The sequence below is a fragment of the Lissotriton vulgaris genome, chromosome 3_1, assembly GCF_964263255.1.
Source record: "Lissotriton vulgaris chromosome 3_1, aLisVul1.2, whole genome shotgun sequence".
NCBI classification, from domain to species: domain Eukaryota; kingdom Metazoa; phylum Chordata; class Amphibia; order Caudata; family Salamandridae; genus Lissotriton; species Lissotriton vulgaris.
Genome location: NC_141689.1, coordinates 2,057,092,581 through 2,057,105,112, shown reverse-complemented (window position 1 = coordinate 2,057,105,112; position 12,532 = coordinate 2,057,092,581). Strand labels below are relative to the sequence as shown.

General features: G+C 46.2%; 1 protein-coding gene across 2 annotated transcripts in view; it reads left to right on the top strand.

Annotated features, from left to right (window-relative positions):
* Positions 1-12,532, top strand: part of SLC7A2 (solute carrier family 7 member 2) — a 511,922-nt gene that overhangs the window by 165,209 nt on the left and 334,181 nt on the right. Inside the window, exon 1 of one of the 2 annotated variants that reach the window (XM_086962583.1) lies at positions 7,781-7,916. The exons of the other annotated variant lie outside the window; for it this stretch is intronic. The gene's annotated coding sequence lies outside the window, so the exon portion shown is untranslated. Of the gene's footprint in view, positions 1-7,780; positions 7,917-12,532 lie in introns of those variants that run through there. 2 annotated transcript variants of the gene reach the window in all.

The window sequence follows — 12,532 nt, the reverse complement described above, 5'->3', positions numbered from 1 at the left end:
AGATAATGTGTGTATATTTCTTTTTGAACTTCAATAACTATAATATTTTTTAGTCTTGATAAAGTGGGAATTTACCTGTGAAATACGTGTTGTCTCTGTTTCTGCCAAATTATGTAATACAAAGGATTCTTCCTAGTCTGACAGGATCCTCTGTCACTTCCATCTCATAGGATAGAATTTGAATATAAAATTGAAAAGTTAATCTTTTTAAACTGTGGGGGGGCACAAGTAGTCTTTATCAAATAAATGGATTTCTTGTAAATATATTAGGCTTCGAGTGTGATATGTGGTTACAATAATTGTTCACTTACTCAGATTGTCAATGAGGGTGTTTCTGAGATTTTGGAGAATTTATTAAATTATGGCACCATGGGTACGTAGTGCCATCGGTTGTGCACCGTTATGTCAGGATGAATTACCTTCTACCCTGTTTGTGATGTCCTGGGGATCATATGCCATTTCCTGGCAGTAGCCCACAGTTCCTTGCATATGAGGAATTGCTTAAGTTTGCAGACATACTTTATTTCGCTCCATAAAGATGTCTCCCCAGACTGCCCATCTGAATCACCCCCATTCATGGAACTCAGCATTATTAAAGCATCGTTGAAAAAAACACATAGTTGATGGAATGTAGCTGGATTAAATCAACCTTTATTCTTGCCCCACTTGCATTCTGCTGGAAGACTTGAAGGGTATTAATCTTGTGTTTGTGAGAAGGTAAGGGCCAAGAAAACATGTCCTTATAATCTTTATGGCTTTTTAAGAAGCGATATGTTTTACTCAAAGTTTTGGGGAGGTGTCTATTTGTAGCCTACAATTGTGCTAAATGTATTGCCCACATGCATTCTGGTTAAAAACACAAATGGTGAGAATACCACTCGTTGGTTTTAGTCTTGTGTTTGTGAGATGCCGCATTCCCATGCACAGTTTTAGAGACCATGGTGTATTTATGGCTTCTTGAAAACGAACGTTTCTCTCAAAATATTGAAGAGGTTTCTGCTAGTCCCTTACACCTGTTCTCAAATGCCTGTGTAACTTAAGGTGAGACATTTATGAAGATTCAAGTTGAAATGGTTCTACATAGGATGAACATAAAAGGGTGGACTTTCATACACTTGTGGTTTACTCAAGAGCTCAGCTTGGTTTATTATTTCATTGAGCAAAACGTCACATGAGCGAGCCATTTAGTGATTTTTCCTCCTTGAATTAACTGTTCCCGGATCACAATCGGTGCCCCCGCTGGTTGGGAAATACACCAGCAGTCTATCAAAGGCTTTGCTTTCTTAACACGCGCCCGGCCCCCACTCACTCTTCATTCTGCCCTCCAATCAAGAGCCAGGACATTTCTCAACCCCTTGGCACACGTTTAACCAACGCTTACTAGCCAAACACGTCATGACAGGGAAGGCCACGCAGGTGTTCCTGGTGCGTTCTAAAACACAAGTACAATCCGCTTCTCACGTGGTTTGTGATTTGCTGGGAGGGTTGACGTCAACTTTGGTTCGTGAAGCCACCTACCTATCTTAGAAACGTTTTGTGTTGTGGAGGCCATAGCAGAATGTACATTTTGTCGACTAGATGACAGCCATTCACCAGTCACTGCGAGCATGTCAAGAAAGGTTTTGAAGCAGGTTGCTGTTGTTATAGCCACTGGTCCTGATGAGAAATCTGGAATAAATTAACAAAATCATACAGGGCTGTCTCTTACTACCCTGTCTGACAGCTCACAGTAACTCAACTTTCTGTCTTGAATTCAGAACCCAGTCTTCTCTTCGTGATGAAATATGAAATGACAACTTAAAACGAGCATTTCTGTCCTTCTACAGCTCTTCTTAGTTAGTGATGATGATGTACTTGATGCAGATTACTATATATCCCTAAGAGGCAATATTTTCCACAGGGTCCTACAATGACACAGCCATGGGAAGGTGAAACCCTTCGTTGTCCTACATGAGGTAGAGTACAATTTGTACTCTACCTAAATTAACCATGTGTGCATGTAAAATGATAGAAAAATATGTCTAGATGCCTCAGTAAATTAACGTTCCCTAATGCCATCCACAGTGACCCGGAGGTCATTAGTTTAAATCTCGACAAGGCAAACTCACCCCTTTTTGATGTCAGATATTAGAGTACCATTGTTTTGGTTACTAAAGACATCTGTTATTTACAGAGCTCAGAAACACCACAATTGTGGTAAGAAATTATATTTGTAAAAGCAAGTTGTTAGTATTAGCGTGTGGCTTTATCCTGTGCTTTGAAAAGGCGAGCAAGACTAAATGCCAGGGGCGGCTCCTCTACTAGGGCGGAGGAGCGCCGCCTCACTGCTTTCTCACAGTGCAACAAAGCCAAATCATAAAATGCCAATAACTTTTGGTTATTACCATTTCATGTTTCTTTCCGCATTGCGGGTGGGTGGGCGGAGCTGCTTGGGCAGGGTAGGAGTGGTTTGCCCCTACATTGCATCCTACATGGAGAACATGCCATCCCCTACAGCCCCTGGCTGGGCGGTGTCCCGACCAATCACAACGCTCCACTGAAGTGTTGTGATTGGCTTACGGGAGGGAGACTGCCTGTTTCCTGTTCCTCCCAGAGGCAGGAGCAATGAAGACGCAGGACCTGGGCCGGCAGAAAGGTACGTTTTTAAATTTTTTTTATTATTGAACTCCCCCCTCCCTGGCGACTCCTTGACCGCCCCCTGAGCCATGTCGACTGCTACTGCTAAATGCAACATTTAAGCCAAGAAAATAGATTCACCTAAACGAAAGTTAAAAATATGCTTCTTGATGACAATAATATCCTTTGCAAACGTTTTGGGTACTTTTAATATTATGTGAAACCCCAGAATTCCCAAAATATAATTTTACAACATCTAATTTGTCCAACCACTGGCTGGGGGCAGCCATCCTTGTCGAAGCAGATGGAACCCGCTTTCCACAGAAAACCATAAAGGTCCGTTCTAGTACTTTATTTTCTGCAAATAAAAGGGGCTTAAGAAGTAACTTTCAATAACATTTAGTAGTATACTGTCAATACTGATCGGCCTATGTCGTAAAAACCCGGCCAATAAGCACCATTCTTCCAAAGAACCTGATTCCCCACTTCCCATGGCTTATATATCTCACCACAAACTAGCAGAGTTTTTTCTGTCTATTCCACTCTCAGTATATCCCCAGACACTCAGCAGACCTGGACGACCTTAAAAAATGACCAACTCTTTTAGAAAGCGTTTTAGCCTGGAAAAGTGGGTGCACACATAGTTGTGTACTATTTGTTGGTTATCAAGATGCACCAATAATAAATCCTCATCTGCTCACATAAAGAATGCTATATTATTCCTAGATCTCCTGTTGAGAGAGTTGGGAATGCCCTGTCCCCATGTCTTGTGCCAAACTGTCAGGACAGCGATAATGCTCAAATCAGCCCCTCTCCCTTCTTATCTTCGCACAATCTTTCTCTTCCCATCATTCCATTCTTTTTCTCTCTCTTCTCCCTCTCTGATCCCTTTCTCCCCGCCTTTCCCCTCCATCCCTCTCTTTCTCTCTTCAAATCAATTAATCAAACAGCATTTGTAAAGTGCAACACTGTCACTCCCAGGAGTATCTGGGAGCTGAGTCTCAGTCGAAGTGCCAGGTCTTAAGTCTCTGAGTCAAGTCTGCCAGAGAGGGGGCTGAACTGAGTTGGAGGGGAAGATCCTTCCAGGTCTTGTCAGTGATGTAGGAGAAGGAGCTGCCACCGATGCGGCTGCGAAGGATGAGGTGGTATGTGCGAGGGCGAGTGAAGAGGAGCGCAGGTGTCTAGAGGGTTTGTGGAAGTTCAGTTTATGGTTGATGTAAACAGGTCCTAGGTTGTGGATAGATTTGTAGTGTAGCGTGAGGATCTTGAACTTCCATCTCCTCTGGATGGCAGCCAATGGAGGTTACTCAGGTGGGGGGGGTTGGGGGAGAGGGCAATGTGGGTTTGTTTGGCGAGGTCCAAGGTGAGTCTGGCTGCAAAGTTCTGTATGGTCTGGAGTATTCTGAGGAGCTGTGTGGAGATGTTGGTGTAGAGGACGTTGCCGTAGTCGAGGCAGCTGATGATGAGGGCCTCAGTGATGGTCTTTCTGGTGTTGGTTGGGATCCATCTGAAGATTCTACTGAGCAGGCGAAGTGTGTGGAAGCAGGAGGAGGCAACTGCATTGACTTGTCATTTCATGGTCAGTCAGCTGTCAAGGATGAGGCCAAGATTGCGTGTGTGGTCTGTCAGTGTAGGTTTGAGTTCTGCCGGCCACCAGCTCTGGTCCCATGCACAGGTGTTCTTCTTGAAGAAATTGAGTTGGAGGTAGTTGTCGCTCATCCATTTGGCTACGTTGGTCATGGCATTGCGGAAGGTGGATTTGGCGTTGGAAGGGTCGTCGGTGAGTGAGAGGATCAGTTGAGTGTTGTCTGCATAGGAGATATGTTGAGGCTGTGGGATCTGAAGACGTCTGCTAGGGGGGTCATGTAGATGTTGAACATGGTGGAGCTGAGGGATGATCCTTGTGATATGCCACATATGATTTCTTTGGGTGTGGAGGTGAGGGGAGGCAGTCAGATGCTCTGTGTGCATCCTGTAAGGAAGGTGGCGATCAACTTGAGGGCTTCTTGCTGTATGCCTGTGTTGTACAGTCTGTTGATGAGGGTGTTGTGGGAGACGGTGTCGAACACCACAGAGAGGTAGAGGTGGATCAGGGCCACAGTTTCTCCATGGTTGAGGAGTGTTCTGATGTTGTCTGTGGCGGCAGTCTCAGTGCTGTTGTTGGCACAGAATCCTGATGGTGATGCATCCCGTAGATGGTTTTGTTCGAGGAATTCAGTGAACTGCTGGTTGAGTCCTTTCTCACGTACATTGACTGGGTAGGGGAGCAGGGGAATTGGACTATAATGAGTTCCCTGGGGTCAGCGGAGGCTTTTTTTTGAGGGGTCTAACATCTGAATATTTCCATCTGTCCGGGAAGGTTGCTGTTGAGATGGAGGTGTTGAGGATGCTGGTGAGTTGTGTGCGGATTGGGTTTGTTGGAAGGTTGTAGAGGTGGTGGGAGCAGGGACAGTGGGTGCCCTGGAGTGGATGGAAGACATGCTGTCTGAGGTGGTCAGGGCAGTGAGTGGAGAACACATGATAATGATTTGGCTGGTGTTCATTGGTTGGTCAAGGTTGTTGGGGTTGAGGGTGGCAGGTTGGAGGTTGAAATTGTTGTAGATGTTGGTGATCTTGCTGTGGAAGTGGTCTGAGAGGGTATCGCAGAGTTCTTTGAAGTGATGTTCTCTATAGCTGTCATGTTGGAGAATTCTATGACTAGTTTCAAGAGTTCCTTTGTGTGGTTTGGTCGCGGAGTTGATGTAGGTGGAGGTGGCTGCTTTCTTGGCTTCTTTGATGTGCCAGTGGTAGTTGGTGAGGGCTGCTTTGCGAGTGGCTCTGTTGGCGGTGTTTTTAGTGTCGCGCCATTGTTTTTCTCTAGTTGGTGGCATTTGCGCTTGGTGCTCTTGAGTGCTGGGGTGTACCAGCTGTCATGTTTGGAGTTCTTGTGTGATTTTGTGGGTTTTGGTAGGGTGGTTGTTCCGGCGCTGTCAATGATCAAGGCAGCGAAGATCTGGGCGGCCTGATCGAGGCTTGTTGAGGCCTTAGGTTGTGCTATGGTGAGGGCTTGTGACCACTGAATTTCAGTGACCTTGCTCCACCTGCTTTGAGAGGAGATCGGAGGCCTGGTGATGATGTGCTGGGCATCAGAGATAGTGAAGTGTACAATACTGTGGTCAGTCCAGGTGAGTTCTTTGGTGTGGCTGAATGTAATTCTGTCTATGGAGGTGAAAATCGAGTCAGTGCATGTCTGGCTTTGTGCGTGGTTTCACTGACCTGTTGGGTGAGGCCAAAGTTGTCCAGGTTCTCCAGGAGGGCGATCAAGTTGGACTTGTTGGGGCCGTTGATGTGGAAGTTAAGGTCGCCGATTAAGAAGTAGTGGTGATAGTCGAATGCTGGGGGGCGATGAGGTTGGTGATGGCGTCTCAGAATTTTGCTTGGGGTCCTGGGAGTCTGTAGGCGGGGGTGCCTCTTATCATGGTCTTCGAATCAGTTTGTAGTAGGAACTTGAGGTGTTCCATGAGAGGTGTGGGGTCATTGTTGGTTACTGTGCATCTGATGGTTTCCTTGAAGATGATGGCTATGTCTCCTCCTTGTTTATTGGCCCGGCCTCGGTGTATCATCTTGTAGCCTTCGGGAGTAGTCCTGGAGATGTCAGGGTTCGAAGAGGGGTAAAGACACAATTCAGTGATGAAGGCAAAGTCCCTGGAAAGGGTGGTAATGGTGTTCGATATTTCCGTGGCTTGTTTGCAAAGTGAGCGGGCATTGAGCAGGCTACAGGGGAGTGGTTGAGGGGTGTTTTTTATCTTGTGGGCAGGAGTGGTGCTGAATCGTTCGTAGGATGTGTGGCAGGAGAATTGCAGTGTCGGCAGGTGAAGGATCCTTTGTCGATCTTGGGGTGGAGAAGACAGAGCTGTTGTTTTGGCATCTGTTGTCTGGCCCAAGAGTTCCTTGGTGATGTACCCTCGGGTGGTGGGAGGATCTGGGTTCCTGGCACTGGGCATTGTCCAACCAGTTGTGCTATGGCAGCACACCCATTGCACGCATCCACTGCGTTGCCATGTAGTGACCTCCGTAGGTGGTCCTAGTAGGTGGTCCAGGTGGATCTGGGTGGGAAGCGTAGGGTCAGGGACCACAGGCAGTGCAGAGACCGGGACAGAAGGAAGTGCAGGGGCAGCAGGCAGTGAAGGGACAGCTGGCAGAGCAAGGACAGAGGCAGCAGGCAGCACAGGAACAGAAGCAGCTCAGGGGCAACAGGCAGCGCAGATGCAGGGACAGCAGGCAGCACATGGGCAGCTGGCAGCGCAAGGCTGGAACAACAGACACAGCACCTTAAGCTAGGGGTCAGGCGAAAAAGGGATGGCCCAGCCTCCCCCTGGCCCTGATATGTGCGGATTGGCTCGCCCTTGGCCCAGGCTTTGCCCGGGTGCCACCCGTGCACGTCCCGCGATGTGGAAGGTGGAATGGGGATTTAAGGTGCATGAGCGAAAGAAACAGGGGAAAGAAGCTGAAATCGCATCCCAGAGGCAGAGGATGCTAGGAAGTGTAGGTAGGCGGGAGGGATCTGAAGGATTTCCTCTTGAAACCGCCCCATATACACTACAATGAACGTCAGGGAGCTGGAGTAAGTGACAGGGGCACCAGGCAGCCCTGTGCTTTCAAGACCTGGTGCCGAGAACTACAGGCCACCAGGGAAATGCCGGTAGAATAAAAGACTGGTCCCTATCCCGAGTTTCCAGCCTCAGACCATTTCCAGCTGTGTGCTCTACAAGTGCCAATAATCTAACATACCATAACCTACCATAACACAGGGATTGAAGGTGTTAGAGTGATGTTGACCCCCATTTCGAGCTGTCCCTCCAGCTCGTTCCAGTTTCAACTGTGAAACTCGAGGCCCCTTCCCTTTAATCCTCGGTCTTGTGATGTTAGGTGTCCCGCCGGGCCCTCCCATTTAGAGCCGGTGCGGCCAGGGGGCGGGAAGATAAGCCTGACTCGTATTGCACCGCGCTGCTTCTGTGACAGGAGTCATATGTGCTACTGGTATCCTCTGCACAGCAGAACTTCACGGGGGGGTACTTCGTGTGTAGCTAAAACTAGAAGCCAACAGCGAGCGCGGAGTCCCCTTTCTGGAGGAGGCAGCCACCCTTCTGTCTGTCTATGCCCGCGAGAGCTGCCCTGGGTTTAGGGCTTTCTTCGGGACGCTTTCAGCTAGGCACTGTCTGTTCACCGCAAACAGTGAATCAATACGCGTGCCTCTCGCGGTTTACCTCTAGGGAAGAGGGCCCTTGGATAAGGAGACACAGACGAGACCTCGCCGTGTGGTAAGTTATTGTTTTGCGCTTTTCATTTCAGAGAAATTAAGCAATGTCCCTTTAGACTTAGAATGTAACCTGTGAATTTAGAGTTGTGGGGCCCCAGCCTCCAGGCCCTGTATGATGAATCACCACTGCCAGACGAAACTTGAAAAACTGAAAGGCAGAGATGGGGTTCTCGATGTTAATAAATATTTTTTAAATGGAGAGCAGATGGAGAGCAGCGAAGCCAGGTCGATTTTCTTTAGACCTTTGTAAGCAGCATGTGCACTTTCATTTTGCAGCTAATTTAAAAAGTTGCCGGTTGGTGCATATTATAAAGAGAATATTCTTGTACTGATTAAAGAAAAGTTGTGTTGGTCCCGCCATGATTTGGCCCTGTGATCTCAAAGCTAATGTAGTAAAATAACCAAGCACCCGATTTTCCAACAATATTTTCGCAATTAAGAGAGTTGTGAATGACAGTAAACTAAGAACACATGTACAGGGGTAGTTGTATTAAATGGCGTCATCAACACGCACTATGAAAAACCCTATCAACTATCATCTTGTTTTGCCAGGCTTTGAATGTTAGACTCAGGGTCATGATAAAAGGCTATATTTAATGTATATATTTGTCCCATGTTGGTGAGGAAATTCTTAATAACGTTGCGGATTGGATTCTAAGAGTCAGTCACTGTCCGGAAGTGCTCGTATGGGGACCCCCCTATCTATGTGTCCTCTTCTACAGCTCTACTTTTACAATCAGGGGGGTACCATGCTTGAAGCATTGTGTGCTGCATAGTTACAGCGACTAAAGAGGCACTTAAGCACGTGAATGGAATTTAAAATGTCAATCGAAATTCCACTTCGGATTAGAGAATTGTTTTCTGCGCAAAACGCACTTTCAATAGTGGAAAATCTGCTGAATAGGGAATTTTCATTTTTTAGGGTTGGGGTGTTAAAAGACACTTTAGAAAAGGGTCTCATTAAAAAATAAAGTGAGGAGCATGAAGCAAGCACGTCAGTGTGCATTAAGAAACTTTCTATTGGTAGTTACTCGAGCTGGAAGCGCACATGAAACTCCTGTGGCAGGCCGGAGTCAACGCCGTTTCTGGGTGGGGAAGGAACAAGGCAGCCCCTTCCTAGTCCTCAAGGGTCACAGACAATATATTGCACATGTGGATATACATTTTTTTTTAAATGCAAATGGTTATTTCCACCATTTGTATTTTTAACAATTTCCTGCCATGTGGATAGTCCCGCGGGTTTCACAGTGAGGAGAAGCAGCACTCTCATGGAAATCTACAACTAATACAGATTCACACACACGTGGCAGCTTAAACAAATTCTGTGCTGGGTGTGGAGGCTCCGTGGACTTATGCATCCCATGCACCCGCCCCACCCCTGTTACCTGTGCCGGTCGCACCTGATGGTTACATGTGTGAAGTCAGGTGGCTACTCTCAGCCTTTTATCCTTCCGTGGTCGATAAATTATGTACCATTTAACCTTAAATCATACACTTCTTTTGCCTGTCACCAGTGCACTGTATAGATATATCCGTTCTTTATTATCTTATAATCTTGAAAATGTACCCAAATACCAGGTGCGCATCTATGATGCGTAAATGCTGACTCGCCACAGTAGTTTTGCACCCAGTGCCCTGTACAGCTCTTCAGCGTGATGCATAACCCCCCGGATTGGGAATAAACGCGCAGACGGGTTAACGATGCTCCCCAGTCAGCACTGCGCCTTCAGCCACTTCATCTCTGCGTCTGCGATGCTCTGATTCTCGGTATCTGGCAGGATGAGAGGGGGCGAGGGTCAGCGTCGGTTTGTTTTAAATGTCCGTGTATTTATTCTACTTTTACGTAAATGCTGGGTGAATAGTTAACCAGCTGCTCTCGTGTCCTCTTCTCTCGGTACATGGGGACTGATTGCACGTTCTGCTGTTCTATAAAACTGTTGGATTTGTGATCAGGAAAAGTTTTCAGGCACATTTTCATGTGATTCATGTAGTTTGAAATTATATATTATTTTATCACCATCTTAAAGTGCAATAATTGCATTTCCACCATTATTAAAATGTTCCCTTTAGACAAGTGTATAACATTTTAGAGTTTGTGTTTAAGCCACAAAATATACCTGTGACATAGTTGTATACTTCATTCACTTTGTGTAAGGGGCACAGCTATCAGTAGTGCTGAGGGTGCAGTGGCCCAGGGGCGTGAGGGGGCTCACTGCACCAAATGTGTAACTTGTTTTTGATACCTAGCTAGAGGAGGCTAGTTCCTTGTTTGCATTAGCGTCCATGGCACCCTCTCCACCCCAGTGATTTGCTCAGTTTTGTGACATGAGAATATGTAAACAACAACATTCATAACTTAACAGCAGAAGTGCTCAGATCCCTTGCAATGCTTTAATCACCATGAGAAGATCCTGATATTCTAAAAAGAAGTTGATAATACCTCAAGGTTTATGCGATGGGGAGGCATGTTGGGTCTGTTGGCTTGTTGTATGTTTAAGTGAGTGGAGTCTGGCATATCAAGGAGTTTCAGAAAAATTATTGTGAAAATGAGATAGAGTGGGGTCCCTCCACATCCCCAGCAAGACCATAAATATGGAGATTGTTACGTCGTTTGCGATTCTCCAACTCTTCAGTCAGTTTTTTGAGGTGGGTAACTTCAGTTTGAAGTTGTTTAGCATCATGAGCAGTGTTTTGTATATCGCTTATCTTTTGTTCCATGGTAGTAACACTGTTCTCCATCAGTGACCACTTGTTATCAAGTTTTTGAAGTTTTCTCTCTCTATCCTCCTTATAAGGTTTCAAGGACCATATCTCATCCAGAATAACTTCAATAGAAACAGCAGCAATAGGATTAACTGGGGAAGGATGGTCCTTCTTATGCCTTTTATTGGTAGGTAATGGTGTTGTTGATGGAGTTTTAGAGACACCTCTTGAGGAGTTTGTGTGAGTGAAGGAGGAACATGATGGAAGAGCTTCCTGAGACAAAACATTAGGATTCTCTGAATGAGAACCTAGAGTGGAGAAAGAGTTTTTGGTGTCAACTGTGTAGTAAAGAGTGGACATTTCACGCGCATTTAACTTCAAGTTTTGAGTTTTCCCCATAAACAAGAACGTTTACTGTGAGGATGTTGGAAATGTAAATTATATATGGTGCGTTTGAGATAAATATCCACACTCAATAAAGAAAATGTCTGAGTCAGACTGGTACAAAATAGGAAGTAAAATGACGTTGGAGGTGAAGTAGTGTGGCTCACTGGTTAGAGGCGGCAGACCCGAGAGCAGAGGACGGCCCGGGACCAGGGTTCGATTCCCGGCGCGGCAGGTTTCTGGACCAGGGTCAGCGGACTCGATAATTCTCTCGCCTCGGTGCCCACTCTGATCAGCGATCACACTCGGCAACTCTGGGCAGTAGCTTGCCTCATCTTCACTAACGGCCCCACCAGACCGCCGGGGATGCCTGGTCTCACCCTGGAGATACCCATTAAGGGACCATCTCTCAGGGAAGCCAGGAAGGGTTTTGCAGCGGTCGAAGCGCCTTGGGACCCTACGGGTAAGTAGTGCGCTATATAAATGCCTATACATACATACATACATATAATATTGATGGAAAATATGTGCTCCAAATGAGGCTCAAGAGGTCGTAACTGCAATAGTGACATAAATGGGCTAATTAGGTGAAAATGGCGAGGTGCAATTCAGAGAAGGCCAACATTCACTTCATGTGAGGAATTAAAATGGTAGGCGTGACCCGGCTGTCAGCAAGCCACCTGCCATGATGACAAATTTGGCAAACATGCGAGAAGAAAAATGTCACCTGCTGACAGAATTATAGGCAGGATATGTTTATATGCAAGTGCTGTGACTGTGAAGCGGTTCGGCGGCCAGCAAGATGGTAACTGGCCGAATTCCCTCCGTAGCAGCTCCTGAGCCTTATCAGATGGCAACCATCACCAACAAGTACCAAGCCACATCTCCCGCAGATTTTACCTTCTGACTTTAGTTTTTTAAAGTCCCTATCCAACACAGGAATACTCTTCTAAAGCACCCCAGGACTTCAGGGGCTGTACTTGACGACTCGCAGGGTAGCAGGCAGAGGCCAACTGTAAGATCCAATTGCCACTGGTCAACTAGACAGATGCAGTAAAAGCTTAGCTGTGACACTATCACTTCAACAGGAGGCCAGTCTTATGACCCTTGGAATCAATATCTTTGTCTTGAGTACAAGAGGGAGAGCAGGTCCTATCTTTTCTTTCGACATAGCAGACACTTTCCCTTAGGTTTGCACATACACTTCATTGCACCACGTCTGCTTGTGAGGACACTGTTTTACTCGCCTCACTTCTGTGGGACACCATATTTGTAGTTGGCATACTCACGGTGCAAACTGCCCATTTGGAGCTTTGCGATCCATTGCATCCGCAGTGTTTTGCCGTGCTCCCATTGTGGAGGATATTTCAGCTTATCGATTCCTTCTCTGCTTATTACCAATAATAATTTCATGGATAAGCCTTCTATCCTTTTTGCTTCTTTCTAACATTGAGTTCTTATTTTATTTATAACACACAGAGATATTGTTGTTTACCCTATTAGGTTTTATCTCATGAGTATACCAAACTA